The 17,224-nt window shown below is 42.2% G+C and overlaps 1 protein-coding gene across 3 annotated transcripts in view; it reads left to right on the top strand.

Moving 5' to 3' along the window:
* lsamp (limbic system associated membrane protein) overlaps positions 1 to 17,224 on the top strand; it is a 191,615-nt gene that overhangs the window by 160,823 nt on the left and 13,568 nt on the right. The gene's annotated exons all lie outside the window — the stretch shown is intronic.

The following is a 17,224-nucleotide window of genomic DNA, read 5'->3' as shown; positions in this document are numbered from 1 at the left end:
GACATCAGACCCAAGCCCATTTACAAACCATCTACATCAGTGTCAAGTAGAGGTGATGACGTAGGTGATGACGACAGAACATACGTATCTAAAAGACTAGGACCTTGGTTCGGACTTTCAGGTGTGAGAAGGCCTCAAGATCTCAGCTCATTTGAGATTCAGACTGTCACGGTGAGCGAGCTTCTCCAAAGCAGTAGCACTCTCCATGAGGCGGATTTTCCTGATAGTAAGCAAATGGACTAAAGGCTAAAACAAAGTGTTGCAGATTGGTTTACTCTTATTCAGCAAGATGTATACTCAGTAACAGGGGCGTTTCTAGGATTGAAAAAAAGAGGATGCTGAATGTTTGCGCGCGCAGCAAACATTCAGCCAATTTTTTTGGGGGGCTCATTTGGGGCTGCGGATATCCATTGTTTCAGACAGTTCATAGATTGGTTCAATCAGAAAGAGTGTGATTTTTCTCTGTATCTTTGCTTGCATTCATTCAGTATAAGATAACAGAAGAGACAGAATTTCATGGTCATTGTGAAATTTGACAATACAAATATGAACTTTTCTCAAATAGAGTGAAATCATTTTCCTGCTTGTAAAGGAAAAACGGATATACTAGTTATGATATCCGCGTCACTCCTAAATCCTAATTCTTAAAGGGACCACACACATAGGATGGAGAATGGACCTGCCAGTGTCAACTTCTGAGTTGTTTATTTGTTGTACTATGAGCAGAAGGGAATAATAGGCACTGATATTATTGTTTTAAAATACTAGAGATAGATATCTAGTAATCCTGCTGTCTTGATGAGAGACGTTACTTGGCAGAGTGAGAAATCCAGCGCAGCAACGATGAAGACTCCCCAAGGTCCTAGTGCCCGGCTTTTAATCGTTAAGTATGATGAGAGGCTATTGGATTGTACTTTGAAGGGGGAGAAAACATACAAACCAGAAACGCACTCACATATGTAGCATGTTAGAGTTATAAATAACTTGTCCATGTGTAAAACAATAGTTAAATTTAAGAAAAACATTAAAAAATATATTTATACTAAATACAATAATAAAACAGGCCTAACGACGCCCCTGCTCAGTAACTTCCTGTTCAGTTCTCACCACAGTGCAGGAAAAAGCCTCACTGTCTAACCGGTGTTGTCATCACCCGATCATCTTATACTGGAGCCTGGCACCATGTGTGAGGACAGGAAGCTGACAAACTGAAGTTAGGGAATATCTCAAAGGTGTGTAGAGCTTTTCAGATGTTTTTGTTAACTAACTTTATTCCAGTATGGACCTTCATTCAAAAACCTCCTTTTATACACAAATTGCAATAATGCCCAATCATTAATTATCATACCCTTCAAACCAGAAGTGAGAAGCAGGACCAACTATAGTCATTGATTCTTTTTCACTAAAATCTACATATTTGTATACGCATCTTGAACTTGGTAAAAATGTCATAGGGTTTATCTCTGTGATCCTTAACTCCATCTTCTAATGCAGTGGAATTCATTTCACATCTCTGTACAATGACCAACTGTTTCATACGCTGGTCTGGTGCTTCTTTCACAATAAAGAATAAATCTCAGAAGTGCACATTGTTTACCATCTAAAATTCTGTGCATGTTTAGCTTTGAGCCTCATGTTTCACTTTTTAATCAGGGGCGTGTACCTGTGAAACCAAATATGCTCAATATGACAGTATTTAGGTTTGGATTTGGACTGAGTCTACTTAAATTTTTTTTCATACTACACGATTTTTAGCTTACTTTTCCAGGGACTGACGAGTTTTGGAACTCGCAGACGTAAGCCCGAAACGGTTGTTCAATAGGCATTTGCTGACTGTGAACACTTTCAAGATGGTGTTCAAGGCACGTGAGCCCCTTCCTGTATAGGTCCTGACCTCTGTGAAAAGTCAGGTACAAATACTGATGTTCTTTGAGTCCCATGTTTCTCTAAGGACAGGGAGAGTTTCTGGTACTACTACTTATGATGCCTATACATGCCACAGAAGTGTGCACATTGGTACAGCTCCACACATGTGCTGCTGCTTTGGGATTTAATCCATTTTCCGATAAAAGAATAAATGTCCATGACCGCTGAAAAGCTTGTAGTCTGATGAATGGAGATGCTCAAGTTGACAGCAGCTCAATTTGATTACAGATGTGTGAAGGTTGAAAGCAATTCTGTTTGTGTGTCTATATCAATTACTGCTTTGTTTTGTCACAATCCAGACATGTTTCATCAAATACATCTTCCTTTGCACCTGGAAGCTGAACAATGATTGTAGGCGTATTTGCCTCTTTTGTCTGTTTTTATTAAAGGAGAGAGATGTGTTGAGCCTCATCCTACGAGCCATATGGATCTTACAGATCCCTGTTAACAACATTTTCTTCCTGTCTCAACTCCTCCAGGTTCAAATGGTTCACAAAGTTATTGTAGTTAAAGCTATAAACAGCTTTTGCTCCAAGAAAATAAATGGAGATGTGGAGGGAAGAAAAAAGCAATATCCAACAGCTACAAAAGACTCTGCCTCACTATGTACACAAGTTCTATAAGGTGCCTTCCATACGGTCGCTTTTCTTTTCATTATTCAACTTTTTCTATGTCTTGTTGGGGGAGTTGTGGGCAGAGCACCTTTGTCAAGTCTCTGTTCTTTACTACAAGACCATGAACATTGAAGCAGACAGTGTAGCAGAAGGAAAATCCTGTCCGCATCCCGGCAGGATGGGATTCTGTAAGTGCACACGGACACATGTGGTTCCTGCGATGGGGGTCCCACACTACTGGCACTGTTGTTATTTTTGTTGTTGTTATGCGGATGTCTTTCGCCCAGAATCCATAAGTCTAGCCCAGTTTGAGAGCGTGTGGCGGACTGCTGAGAGAGATAATGATGTCTGGCAGCCTGTGGTCTCGCTGCTTCACGCCTTCGCCTGCTGGGAAAGCTCCGCCTCTCACAGCTATAGCAAGGCTCTTGACTGTTTGCTGGGACCACAGATGTTCACAAGACACTAATGTCAATGCCAAGTCCCAATTCTACGGCATGGGGATCAAGCTCAAGTCTCCATTAGGGTACAAACTGACAATACGGGTACTTCGAAACATTTCACTGAAAATGGTATCTTTACAGTTATAACAGGTCTGAAGGAGCCACTACTGTGAATCAGTAGTGAGACAACAATAAATCGGGTCTTATTGGTTACCAGAGCCATGCATCTCATAAATGAACAGAACCAAAATACAGTGACCGATGAGTATGTATCTGCTAATTCCAGAAAACTCTGTCTGTCTGTGGCTCAGAAAACCATTCAACGACTTGGCTCCACACTTTTATATTATTAAGTGCCCAAGGTGCTTTCAGTATTATTTAACAATGAATAAATAAACTGACAATGACAATGGATTCTGTGTACTGAGTCAAGCTTCACCTCGGGCTGGGCAATTAACTGAAAATGAATTAAAACCAACATTTAACTTAAATAATAATTCATACACTGTGATCGAAGTCAAACTTTGAAACAATCGTGATATTGATTTTGAAGTCATACTGCCCAGCCCTAGCTTCACCCAGCTTTGACTAAACAGGTGAGCAGCAGTTGCAAGGCTTCAGTATTCTGTGGACTGAGTCTATGTCGGCCCTGACTTGCTGCATCTTAATGAGCGCAGATCACCTTTACAGTTTCAGAAAGACACCTACAACCAGCATTACCACAAACCAAATAAACAGCCCACACCATTGAACAATTATGCAACTTAACCGGCCTTGTTGAGTGGCTCAAATTAGCGTCAGGGCTCCATTTGCCACTTAAATGTGAAAAAAAAACACGTGCAGAACATCAGTGTCATAAAGTCAGTGCACTTACAGGTAATTGCACTGAACTCAGGCTGTTGTTTTGTTCACTAAGGGCAGGGTTGTGGAAAAAGGAATTAGGCAAATGTATTCACATCACCTAACAAATATTTAAAAGACTTATTTGCCGTTCATTATTAACAAGTTCAAGCCAAGTCTGAAATCAATGCAGATAACTCTTGATCTGAATTTGCGACTGCACCCCGACTCGAGTCAAGACTTTGAGTGCCAAAATCCGACTGGAGCTCATCCTTGCAGAGCCACATGCATATGCAAATTCTGACTGATGACTTGGTGCCCATGTCGGTGTGCACGGATGAGTGAAAATCCAATGGCAGTCACTCACAAGATAGAGAAAAGATAAACTCCCCATCCAGCCACATCGCCTGCGCCTCTATCCCCTCTCCAGTGACCACATTGTTCTCTCAGACTTGCACCCTGACCACAACATGCATAATTTACACCCGTCCTCAATTTAAATCTAATTCCAACCAATATCCAGATATCAAAGAGAGGGAAGCTACCAAGTCTCATTTAGTAAATCCCCTCACACGAGTCAGGAACTCATTCCAGATACTTTCAACCGAAAACAGTCTTTAGATTGAGGACCGGTGTCTCCTTCTCAAGCCACAGAGACAACAGGCCTTCGGATGAATGACAGGCATCCTGACATGTTGGTCTGATTTACAGATGATACACTGTTTTTCTTTGACTTTTCTTTTCAATTGATAATCTTTCTTCTGAACGGCAAGGCTCGTGCTCAATGAGAAATAATTTAATGGAAACCAATTTGCATGTCCTTGACAAAAAGAACAAACTGTGCATCACCGTTTGAATAATAAAGACATGGTGACATTTTCATATTTTCGAAAAAGCTCCAGCATCTCCAACCGTGAGCAAACAGTATATAGCTTGCAAACAAAGTATTCAACTCTTGCTTAAAGGAAGCGTCTTTTCCTAAAGTGCCCGCTCCCATCTGCTTTTAAGAGTGTTCACTTTTAAGTCAGAGGCAGCAGAGGAGTTATGCACAAAGAAAAAGAAAGTAAATATGTCTTAATGGCGATATGGTGTTTGATGGTTTTTACCATGTCAATATTCAGTTGGTTGGATCTAAAGTGGTGATTTGTTGATGAATGCATTCATGAAACATCAGAACTGTTTTGAAAGGATAAGGGTAATGTTATCTGCTGCCTGACTGAAAAGACATGTCACATGAGGATGTCACTTTAAGCTTTGGGAATTTAGAATGTGTATTGTCTGATATTTCATAAACGAATCCAGAGATTCCTAAGTCTAAAGAAATTTAGCTTTAGGCTTTAGTTGCAGCCCTTGTCAAAGTTAAGATCACCTGCATGACCTCTTGGTGACCTCGGTGTTAGCAGCGCCAAAGAAGCGTTGTTTCCCTTCTGAGATATTAGGCGGCAAGCTACGGAGGTAATTGTCCACTAATCAGTAGTTCAATCCCTGGATGTCTTAAGTGTCCTTGAGCAAGACATTGAACCCCAAATTGCCTAATGCTTTGCGATGACATTAATTACAAGATGGATATGAAGACGCAAACAAAGAAGATTTTCACTCGTTTCACCGACCTGAAATTCACGTATAATTATTTTGACTTGAGTGAAAGATTCTTGTGACGCCATGTCGCAAAAGCCAATCAGCTTTGAAAAAGAAACTCACTGGACTCATGTTTAGGCACTGACCCCAGGTAGCAGGTCATCAAAGCAGCCACCGGTCAGCTTCAGGTATTGCTGGAAACAGCAGTCATCCAGAAGCAGGTCCTGGAGAAGATGGTGAGAGTCTGCAAACTCTGTGTGCCTCAGGATGTTCTTGAGGACATTCACATGACAATGGTGGCTGCTCCGCATTTCACCATCAGGTGCAATGCAGAAACTGAAATCACTTAAGCCAATAGTCCTCCTCATCTCTTTTTCCAGAGGAGAACGTGCAAATATTCGTGTGTCATGTTTGCTTGCATTGCTCGGGACGTGAAGACTTGCTTTGCGTTTGGTCTGAACGCAGCAAGACAAGACAATGGCACAGTATCTGAACAGGATGTGTGATAAAAGAAGTGCAATTAGAAGTGTATGACTGGGTGTGTTAATGAGTGTAGCACTTTGTGTGCTTGGTTTGGACTAGAAAAACTCTATACATGCCGTCCATTTAATTTGCATAGCAAAGTGTATGAACTGTACATAAATCTGACAGACTCTACCAAGTTAATAAGACCCAATGGAAGATGCCATGGTATTATTAGGTTTTCAAACATTGCATAACTCAAAATGTAATACATTACCCACGGAGAGTGTAAAGAACAAGCCATTAAGTCAAACTGACTATAACAACCTCGAAAGTTTTGTTGGAAAAACATTTTTTCTTTGGGGCTCAGGTGTAAAACCATGAAACAATCCCAATCAATTCACACACCAGATGAGGCCTCTCATGCTGGGGCTGAACGTTCTTGGCAGACTGTCAAAATTTGGTATTCTAACTTAGGAATTGTTTTTGAGACAGTTAGTAACAGAGTTTCTTAGGTTATCCTCATTGATTATGCCTGTCATCTGCCTCTATGGGGCCATCCAAACTGAAAACTGTGCTTTCTCAGCACAACACAATCTTATCTCTGTTGTTGTTGCCTGTGTCGCTCAGTAATCACCCAGCTAATGAGATAATAACTCACGTGTTAGGCATCTTGATGACAAATCTCCATGCTTGATGGATTGAAAGACGACCAGAAGGAATGCTCAGTGCTGAGAATATGCACAGTACACACACTTACATATATATATACTTTACATCAAAAAGATACTGTGATTGACACTGAGACACAAGGTCAGGCAGGTTATTGCTTGCACCTCTCTGAGCCACATTTGTAATTAAGGGATTGTGGGACCGGATTGAATGAATTTTCCTGAGGTCTCATAATACATCACCAGCGCAGGGCTCAGGTGGACACAGAGTTTTGGACCTGCTGTGCAGAGTCTGCAGAAAGCCATCTCATGACATGAGGAATACTACACAATAACCTTCAGAACATGATCTAAGATGACAATGAGGCAGGGGAACATTGTGAGTAACAGTGAGAACATGCAAACAATGTGCTTATTAAAGTGGAACAGTTCACCTTAAGCATTATATTTGTTGTTTGGCTTAAATTACCACATAGCAAGCAAAGTGTTATACTAGTTATTAATATATTCTTTTGAGAAATCCTACTTTCACTTTTGCAATTAGGATTTGACGTTCATTTAATTCGAAAGCCCATAACTTACAAGAACTCAGTTTGGAAAAAGTTTTTAGCTTTAGTCAGGATTTAACATTTGATTTAGTGGACTTGCTGTTATTTACAGTTTCGTCTGAGCTTAAAAGTCCTCTGCTTCAGCTGCCTGTCTCAGATGAGACCATGGCATTTATAAATCAATGAGCGTTAATGGATTTTAATGGGATTCTCAGTGTAATTCATTTGCAGAGTAAGTGTTTCTATTATTTTATACTACCAGTGCGGGTTGAGCTTCAAATTAGAGTGAAATTATCGACTGGAATCAGCTCCGTGCAGTTTGCCATGATGACCAGCTGAGAAACCACAGGACAATCAAAACAAACATCCATCGTGTGTGCCATTACATTGGTGTATCATTAGACAGGTTGCTTTGACCACAGTCACCGAGGGCAGCAAAGGAAACTTTGAAGATCTGAGGTGGAGCTAGTGTATAATATCCACTGAAGCAGTGTGACATCTCTTTTACCTGTGTGAGACACTGGGCATGTACTGGAGGTAGTGGGCTCTCTTGCAGCTCTTGTACTTTTCATCAAAACATTTTTTGCTCAGCCGCAGCGTGGGAGCTGCTGTGAATATTGACCAAGTAGTACATTGCTCAGATTTGTGAGGCAAATGATCAATAGAGAGTGGAGGGACAGGGTGGGGATCAGAGGTGAAGGGAAATTCGTAAAGATAGGAGGATGAGAGAAGATGAAAGCGAGAGAAGAAGTGATCAGTGTGTGCACAAGGGAGACAGAGAAAGAAGGCACATGTGTGGCGCAGCACGCATGTGCAAAACCTCCAGTGTCGACGCAACACACATGTGTTGAGCCCTAAGCCTGCTGATCTCTTTAGCTTGCTGGTTCCCAGTTTGAGTCCAATCCTGATTTTTTTTTCAAATCCCCCAGAATAGTTGCCTAAGTTTGGAGACTGAAGGCCCTGGGTAGTGGGAAGAGAATGGCAGCCCCCCATCGGGCACAATGAGGGGGGGAATAGAGCCGCTGGTCAAGCACGGAATCCTACACTGCACGCCTCTCAGACCACCAAAATAGAAGTCAGACAAGTATGAAAAATACACGCCCCCTGGCTGTCTCTGGTATTCCATGACACAAGGCGGACCCACACAGCTGGAAAAGAGGAGGAACTGGTGGAAGTTGTGCTAGAAGACAGGAAAAGAAAGAAACAAAGAAAAAGCTAAAACGCTCCAAGCTGGAGATGGGGAGTAAGAAGAGAACTGTACTTTATTATGCAAATGACCAGTTCCATTAGATGTGCAATCATTCTTATCATTAGTTATAGTAACTCCAGTAGTTAATTCATGTTCAATTATGCATCTGAGATCCCCTCACCTCTCTGGTGTAATAGAGTATGTCAGTCATTTGGCGCTGCAGGGAGGACAACTGCAGCGAACCTCGCATCCGCTCGAGCAGAGACAGACACATCTGGACCGTCTGAGGAGCTCGCAGTGAAAGGAGCGTGACACTGATGATTTATATTGAAGTCATAAAGAAGCCTTGACTTATTTATGATGCGGCACCCTGCTGGCGGCTGTATGCACTGCGGCTGCGGAGTCTCAAGTTCCTCAACACGTTTTACCTATCCATCAGCGGCCTTGCTTACTGTTATTGTGTCCTTGAGCGACACACCAAACCTGTGAGGTGCTCTGGATAATGGCATCAGCTAACTGCAAGAATGAATCAACCACAACAGTTTCATTGCAACAAAGACATCTGTCCAAATGAATTGATCTGGACCACGGCCCACGCTGACACACTATATGATCCGGCTGCATATTAAAGTCGTAACCCTTTTATAACCGTTCTTGGCAGGGCAGCCTTCTAGAGGTTTGACGATGAGTGCCCCTGACATTCCTCCCACGACGGTCTTGCAGTGTCGGCCATCCTCCAAGACTGGACCTGGGGAAAGTCTTCCCAGGACTGTCCCATTGTCAGGAAATATCTCTCTGTGTTCCTCACTGCGACTCTTTGTCCTTCCATCCTCAGCTGTCGCTCTGTCTTCCTCTGCCTCATTTTCACTCTGACTGTCTCCTCTTCTTTCCGTCACCCTCCCATCTCTTACTTCAGCAGAGTATGACAGTCACTTCAGTTGTCCTTTCTGCACCTCATCTCACTGTCTGGGGAGAGACAGAGAGCTACAGAGCGCAGCAGGCGCAACACACACACACACACACACACACACACACACACACACACACGTATCGCTGTCTCTCAGGAGGGGAGTGGAGTAGGCAGGAGTGGAGATACATAGGTGTCTCAGTAATGTAACTGCTGTGTAGTAGGAGTGGGTGAGCAGATTAGAAAGGAGACACACACACACACACACACATACACACATACACACACACACACACATCACTGTGTGCCAAGCTGCCAGTGACAGAGAGGAGCTGACAAGCCTGCTGATTGTGGGATTGAAGTGTAGGTGGTGACAGGTCCTTGTCAGAGCTACCCAAGTCGAACCTCGTGCTCCATGTCTCCAGCTGTGTACAACTGTTTGTGTGGGGTTTTCTGTGTGTAAGTGTGTGTGTGTGTGTGTGTGCGCGCGCATGGTTTTGGGGAACCGAGAGAGAACAGCTGCTCATCCGTCTCTCAGCAGGTCTCAGATCTGCCCACGATCACTGCTCTCGTGTTTGTTTACAATCAGCACCAACGGCAGCTGGTCTGAAATCAGTCGGCCGTCACACTGTGCATGAAACATCATGAGCACAGCTTGCTCTGCATCTACCCAAACCTCATTAGGTGTAGTCACTGCTGAGCTGGCTCAACAGCAACACAACCGTCACAACCGTACAGAAAGTCAGCAAAAAAAATTCCCCACAGTCCATAATCACAGTCTGTGGAGTTCAACCGTTGTCATTACCTGTGGGAGTGTCAGTTACAGACATCTACCAAAAATGTGGGCTGTCAGTTTTCCCAAAAATCAAGTTCAAGCGAATTTGACATGACACACAATTTGCCCAGTATATTGTAACTCCTGCACGCACATGGACTTTTCTCCCCCACGTTCGAATGAATGTTTGAATTTTGAATAATAAGTGACAGTCCTAGAGAGAACATCTCCTGAATAGTAGGTCTCCAGAGATTCGTAGAAGTTATGAAATAGAGGACTGAAGCTGTCCTGCAGGCCCCTGGTGGACCATAGTTGTACTTACATAATGACAACTTTTGTTTGGCTCTTTCTGTTGTGCATGTGGAATGTTATGGAACTATTACACAAGCTGATGTTTCTCACCAAGAGGTAAAGTTAACATTCTTCAGCTTCAAGGTGTGTGTGAGTCTGGATGGAGATCTAACATCTGTATCCTGGTTGTTTCAAAAAAGTAATTTTGTCTGCTTGCATCCCAAGTGACTTGCAATCTATGAGGATCGAACCGCCTACCTTCTGGCTGGAGGAAAACCACTCTACCCCTCAGCCACATCCACCCCTCAAATCATCTGATTGATAGTTTTTCAATAACGTGTTTGGTTAATGAAACATTATCAATCAATCAATCAAATTTTACATTTTTGCTTACAGCACATCGATACTTATTCTTCTCTCCAAAAGCTTTTGAATCTTGTCGTCTCTCCACGTTGACATCCTCACCGGTGTCTTCTACATGAATGACACCTCTTTGTCATCCTGACGTATTTGTTTTCTTCCAGTTTTGCAGCTGTCATGTCGTAGAAATGTCATCAACATGCCCACTCACTCGCTGGGAATTTACGATAGATTTGCTGTATTCTAACACTGGCTCTGCACATCTTACTGGGAGGCTAGCAGGAAAAGTAAAGAAAATCGGTGTGTGTGTGTGTGTGTGTGTGTGTGTATGTGTGTATGTCTGTAAGCAGCTTAAGTAAAGCATCTGTGCCCCAGACACTGATCATGAACCGGTTCATTGTGTGTGACATGGATCAATGTCATGTGTCAGTTACAGTGCAGGAAAATTAAGATGTCATTTTGCAGCAGGCAGATGATTTACAGTCAATTATGCAGGTGCTACATTATAAAACTGAGTCATGGTCACATAGAATGATGAGTGCACATGACAAGGGTAGATCCTTGGCCTACTGGCGACAAATGTACACACACACACACACTTACACACACACAAAGACAGACATCCATCGACATTCATCTTTTTGTGAACCTTCTGGCGACATTCACCAAGCCTCAAGTTTTACATGCAGAGATGCACCAACATAGTCATGAGTCTAACACACTTTCAGTGTTAGTGTGCGTTTGTGATTCCTCTCTCTATAGCCATTTTCAGACATGACCTGCGAGTAAAATCAGACGACGTGGATTTGGAATTTGCTTGTAGTTCAGACTTCAGACATGCACAACGCAGCGTGAGCTTCTCTGCACGGACGCGTTCACAACAGAAACAAATCCTCTGCATTATTCAGGTGAGAGGTGGACAGCTGGGTGCGGAAGGCAGAGGCAGGAAGCGATGTATTAACTCCATTTTGGAAATGATTTTGACACGTGATTTTCTTGACAACACACAGACAGCCCTGTCGGCTCTTATCACCGGAAACGCTCTACACACATTCCTTAGTGTCCTCTGTGTGTGTGACACCACCTTTTCACTGGATATATTTTTCCTTTTCCTTGTTTTTTGGCATCTGTCGCATGTTAGAAGCGTGATTAACCCCCTCACTTGGTCATGGTGAACCCAGCAGGGTTCACACATCACGCTGTGTTGGACATTTGCACTGACAACCTGAAGGAAAGGAGAGAGGACAGATGGAAATAGTGACAGAGGAGTAACAAGTGATTCTCTGTGCCTGACCTTGCTAACCCTGCTGGACAAAAACCCTCTTCTCCCAATGGCAGACACAAGCCCAGAGAATCTATACAGACAGTAATGAGAAGTCTTCCCCCAACAAAGGGCAAGATTCGTTTATCAGCCGAATAGAAGAAAGAGCACACAACCCTGACTCGCCTTCATGGGAATTCTAAATCCTATTCTGTTTTATCCACAATTAATCTCCTTTAAGGCCTCAGACTTGAATAAGACTAACAACCTCTCGGTGTACAGAGCCCTCAATGTGCGCACCAAACCACACCAAACCTGCTTTAAAAAAAAAGAGGAAAAAAAGTGCGTAGCGAGGAGAGGAGGACAAGAAAGAAGTAAGAGAAGCTGAGACCTAGGAAAATGAGATAGAGAGAGGAATGACATTGTTCAGAGAAAACAGACGGCTGCACGCTCCACCGTGCGTATCATTTCTGCGGCTCAAGAAGCGGCAAATAAACAGCCGTCCTGTTTTTGGCTCCAACACCTGTGTTATTTCGACAGCGCCAGCAGCAGTAGGAGCAAAAGGCTTGTGAATCGAAGGGGAAATTCTCTTTGTTGTGCTCAGACTGCTGGAACAACGTTGTTTATGCAGGATTACATCAGGCAATAAGAGAGAGACATTAAGAAGCAGAGTGCTGCTGTAGGTTAGTTTCTCTTGCAGAGAATATCAGACATTTCAGGTAGCGAATGATTTTTTTTCCTAAAATACAAGAGATTACAATTTGAAAGATGCATTTCTATTTGACATATGGATGTTTCTTGTATTTATCCAAATTAATACTGTACACTGAAATGTGTTTGCACAGTTCTAAATAAAGTGCTTTATTGCTTTCATTGGATGAGATACATGGATGTTGGTTTTAGTATCACATTTATTAGCACATTTATTAGTTATAAATATCAATTTATGGTAACCCGGGCTCATAAGGCCCCCCCAGTGTTGCAAATCTTATTTGACTTTTCAGGGCCAATACTTGTATAGAGTAAACTGTTCAGGGTCTCTCTTATATATTTGAAATAAATAATGAAGCTCAGTGGGAATCTGGAAAGCTGCACTCATTTTCACATCTATGTTAAAACTAAAACCCAAAACCTTCATATTGTTTACCATTCAGCACCCTGCCCCTCGACTCTATTACAGCTGTCTGTGTACTGGAATTGTCACTCATACCTGGACAACCTAGATAGCTTATGACTAATGGGTTCAGGTGAGGGTGTGTGGTTGGGGGGTGGATAGACGTGTTTTAAAGGGATAGTTCCCTGAGGGTTAGGGGGTTATCTAATCACCACTATGCCGATGGAGGGATGTTTGAGTCCACAAACACTTTTGGAGTCTCAGGGGTAAAAGGTGTTGCAGCCAAATCTCATACAATTTAAGGACTAGTGATTCCTTCTATAGACGTTATAAAACATCAAAAAAACAACACAACATGCCTCCATACTGCTCTTGTTGTGTCATGCAAGTGTCCTGAAGCGATGCTAATGCGCACCCTACTCTAACAAAGTTTACCCCTGAGATTCCGAAAGTGTTTTGTGGACTCACACACTTCACCCACCCCTCCATCGCCATAGTGGGCGGTAGATAATGAGTGAATTTTCATTTTTCTGTGAACTATCCCTGTATCCCAACTTCTCCCAAAACTCATGGCTTTAAGATATCTATTTTTGCGTTTCATGTCGTGTTTCCCTTTGACAATACATTCTCAATAAAAAAAAAGTGAGGTAAAGATTTGTGTCCTCTTTTTATTATCTCCACTGAGGAATGTGTTGATGAGGACTGTACGTACTCTGTAATTATGTGTTGACCTATCTCTTAAATCATTCCAGCTCCTGACAGAAAGATAGCTGCCATGTGGCTGTGTTAGAAAAAGCCAGTCCAAACAAATGGACATATGCTCTCACACACACGCACGCATACACACACACACACACAAACATTAAAGGTCCAGAGGAGAATGATGGATATGTGCACGTATACAGACACCAGTAAACATGCTTTCTCAGACAAAAGGAAATAAATGTCTCTCGGTCTTTTATGCTACTCGACTCTGAAGTTTCTCAAATCAGCTGCTTAACATAAATTAGCATTTGCAAAATAAATGTAATGTTGCACACTGTGGTGAAGTGAAGCTGATGAATGATTCATGAGGATATGCAAAGGAGCGCCATCCAGTTGCCAGCTGAAGTTCTGGTTTGAGATTCACATCCCTCACCCCTCTGCCTCGCCTGTCTCTCTCCCTTGCTCTACCCAATCTGGTCCCCTCTCTTTTGGAGGTGCCAGGTTGGGTGGGGGGGTATCTCTGTCCCTCACACCGGCAGAGCACTTTAATTGACACGGAAAAGTTGCAGTTGTTCACACAAACTTAAAATTGCCAGTGTAATGCAAATCAGTATCCAGCAGGCATTTTGTAGGAGCGTGCTTCTTCCAGGCCCCTCCACTATTTCCATCTCACTTCCAAAAGCCTTCTACTGCATACCCCAAAGGCTGCAGGGCTTTCAACAGAGTAATGTGTGGAAACAGAGCAATTACTGTATGGGCATTGTCTTTTCAGAATGGCTAGCGCCAGGCTGCATAGCAATTTAGATGATGGCAGAAAAACAATTTGAGCTCAGTGTTGAAGATGGGGTTAAAGAACACATTTCGATTGTTCACCTTTAAATAAAAAAAACTAAAACATAATGGATTTCCTGTCACCACTCAGTTATAAGCAGAACTTGCTTTGCACTGTGGACAATCACCTTTTTAATTTTTCATCTAGTTATTTCAGACAAATTTTATAAAATTTTGAATGATAATGGCTCTGGGGACTGGCTTAAGCATGGGATTCAGGCCATCACTCCACACCTGCAGGCAGCTTTAATGCAGCTCACTGTGTAACTTAATTATCTGCAGACGTTTTGTGTAATTCTCGATTATCACTCGGTTTCCATTTACAGCATCCTGTTTTTTTTCTATGCGTCCCTTACTCTACTTATTTACACCCGCAGTATTTCAAACTCTCAAATCAGAGCTTATCATTTCAAACAACTCCTAAGACAATGCTTTTTAGAAGACGTGGTTTCCAAGCAACTCAGCAAATGCAGGATCTTCATCGGCTGGGTGTGTAGTTCTCTCCAATAATCAAGGAATTCTAAAGAATCTATTCATTCTAAAATTAGATATTCAGCACTTAAAATGGGAACAAATTAAGATTCTGGGACTTATTATTTATAATCATTGTTGCATGCGAGAAACATTTATATTGTGGTGAGAGATGGACTGAAGTTATTTTTGACGTGGGGGATGCTGTATCTGCAGTGCCACAGTTCAGTGGTCTCAAAACTGTTCAGCCACCACATCCCAGTTAATGCTGTGCTGAAAATAACATGCTGTTCTCTCAGAGTGAAAAGAAACGCATGCATTTTATCACACAGTCCCTGTGTGCACCACTGTGAATTCTATTGATAGAGTAACTCAAGGCTACACCGACACTTTCTCCCTACTCCAAATGTTCCAGGAGGAAAACTTTGAAGAAAAAAAACAACTGATGCACTGACTGATATGTGAGTGGAACATTAGAGGAAGGGTTAGGGTGATGTGTTATTAATGATTTTTTAACTGAATGAGTAATTCATTTTAATTAATAAAATAGCTGTGACAACTTAAATTTTGCAGAAAGTTGACAACCGTAACAGAAGTCCTGAAAGACAAGTGACCTTTTTTTTCTGCCAGGATAGGTTTTCACTTATTTTTGTATCTATTAAACCAAGTGAAATTAGCTTTACAGGCCTTTATTCCCCATTGATGAAATCCAATAGATGGATGTAAAGTTGGACAATGTTCTTCCTTCTACTGTTCAGAAATTAAGCACAAATGTTCTGAATACAAACTCTGCTATCTTGCATTTGGAGATAGATTTGGCAGGATGGAGCCAAGATAGTGTGGTACCATCTCACGTGTTTGACCAATCATGAGTCAGTCTCAGTTGTCAATCATGACATATCACCCTATTTTAAGTGGATCAAATAACGAGCTAAAAAGAAATTCGAAAAATGAAGACTTGAACAAACATCAGTGTGATAAGAACTAACTGAAATTCCAGAAATTACTTTCACTTATTATTTTGGTCCATGTCCCATCCATTAATATTAAAATGATGAGCTTTACTTTAACCCGGCACCAGGTGTAATCAAGATGCTTTGTCTTAACTTTGGGAAACTGTCATGTTGTCCATCTTTACAGTCTAGGGTGAAAAGTGGTGACTGAGATGTTATTTTATCCTGGTTTGTCTTTGTGAGCACATGAGACTGAAGTTCATCACTGCACGCAACACAAAATTAAAACATAAAATGGAGAGGAAAATGGAATTTGATTTTCAGTTCTTATATCAGACAGAGAGACTTTCTAAATGTTGGCACTAATTTCATTCCCCCACAGCGATCCACAGTCTGAAAAGAAATGACAGGGACAGTCAATGAGGGAGGGAGCTTCAAGCTGCTGCAAGCTGCTCCTGTGCCTGTCATTATGAGGGATTATTAGGAATCATAGTCAAACTGGCCATCAAGAGCACGGGGAGAAATCCCAGTGAGCTGCCACACCGGTGGAGCTGGTGCACAGTCAAAGAAAATCCATGAAGCGTTAACCGTCCCTGTCTGTCTCTCACTGGCACTTCCTGTGTGCTCGTCTTCTGGGGAGCACATGGAGCGTGCAGCTCCAGCACATGGCAGAAGTTTGCCTTCCAGGCTTTCTGGCAGAGTGATTCCAATGGAACTTTGTGCCGACAACCAGATTCCCCTGAAAGTAAAGCCCATTGACGTCGCTGATCACCTGATCTTTCATGTAGCTCAGCATGGCTGTAAACTCTTGTAGGAAAGAAAATTAAAAACCTTCCTTGGCCTAACTGTGTATGGGTTAACTGGAAAAATATATAGTCACTTTTTCTCCCTCCTATATTTAATGTACTATAATATATATATATATATATATATCATTCTCCCTCCTCTACCCAGATTAGCATACAAATGTCATGATATCATATAGTGTAATTCCAGGATTCAATGGGCTTTTCTAACGTGCACACTTTGAATCAGTCACTATGCTCAGTGCTCCCTGAAAACCTTCTTGGAAATGTGCCTTCACCCTGCATGCCTGCACGCTTCATACTCACCAGGCATAGAGACACTTTACGCCTCCACACACAGGCGTGGGCACGTGTGCACACAGGGCACAAATACACTATACTATACACACACTCACACACACACACACACAAACACACACTCCAACCAATTCCCTCTAGACAAGATTAACCAATCTATCTTCATTATGCTTCATTAAAAAGAT

Source organism: Pleuronectes platessa, chromosome 5, assembly GCF_947347685.1.
Source record: "Pleuronectes platessa chromosome 5, fPlePla1.1, whole genome shotgun sequence".
Classification (NCBI taxonomy): domain Eukaryota; kingdom Metazoa; phylum Chordata; class Actinopteri; order Pleuronectiformes; family Pleuronectidae; genus Pleuronectes; species Pleuronectes platessa.
This window is presented reverse-complemented; position numbering and strand designations above follow the sequence as displayed.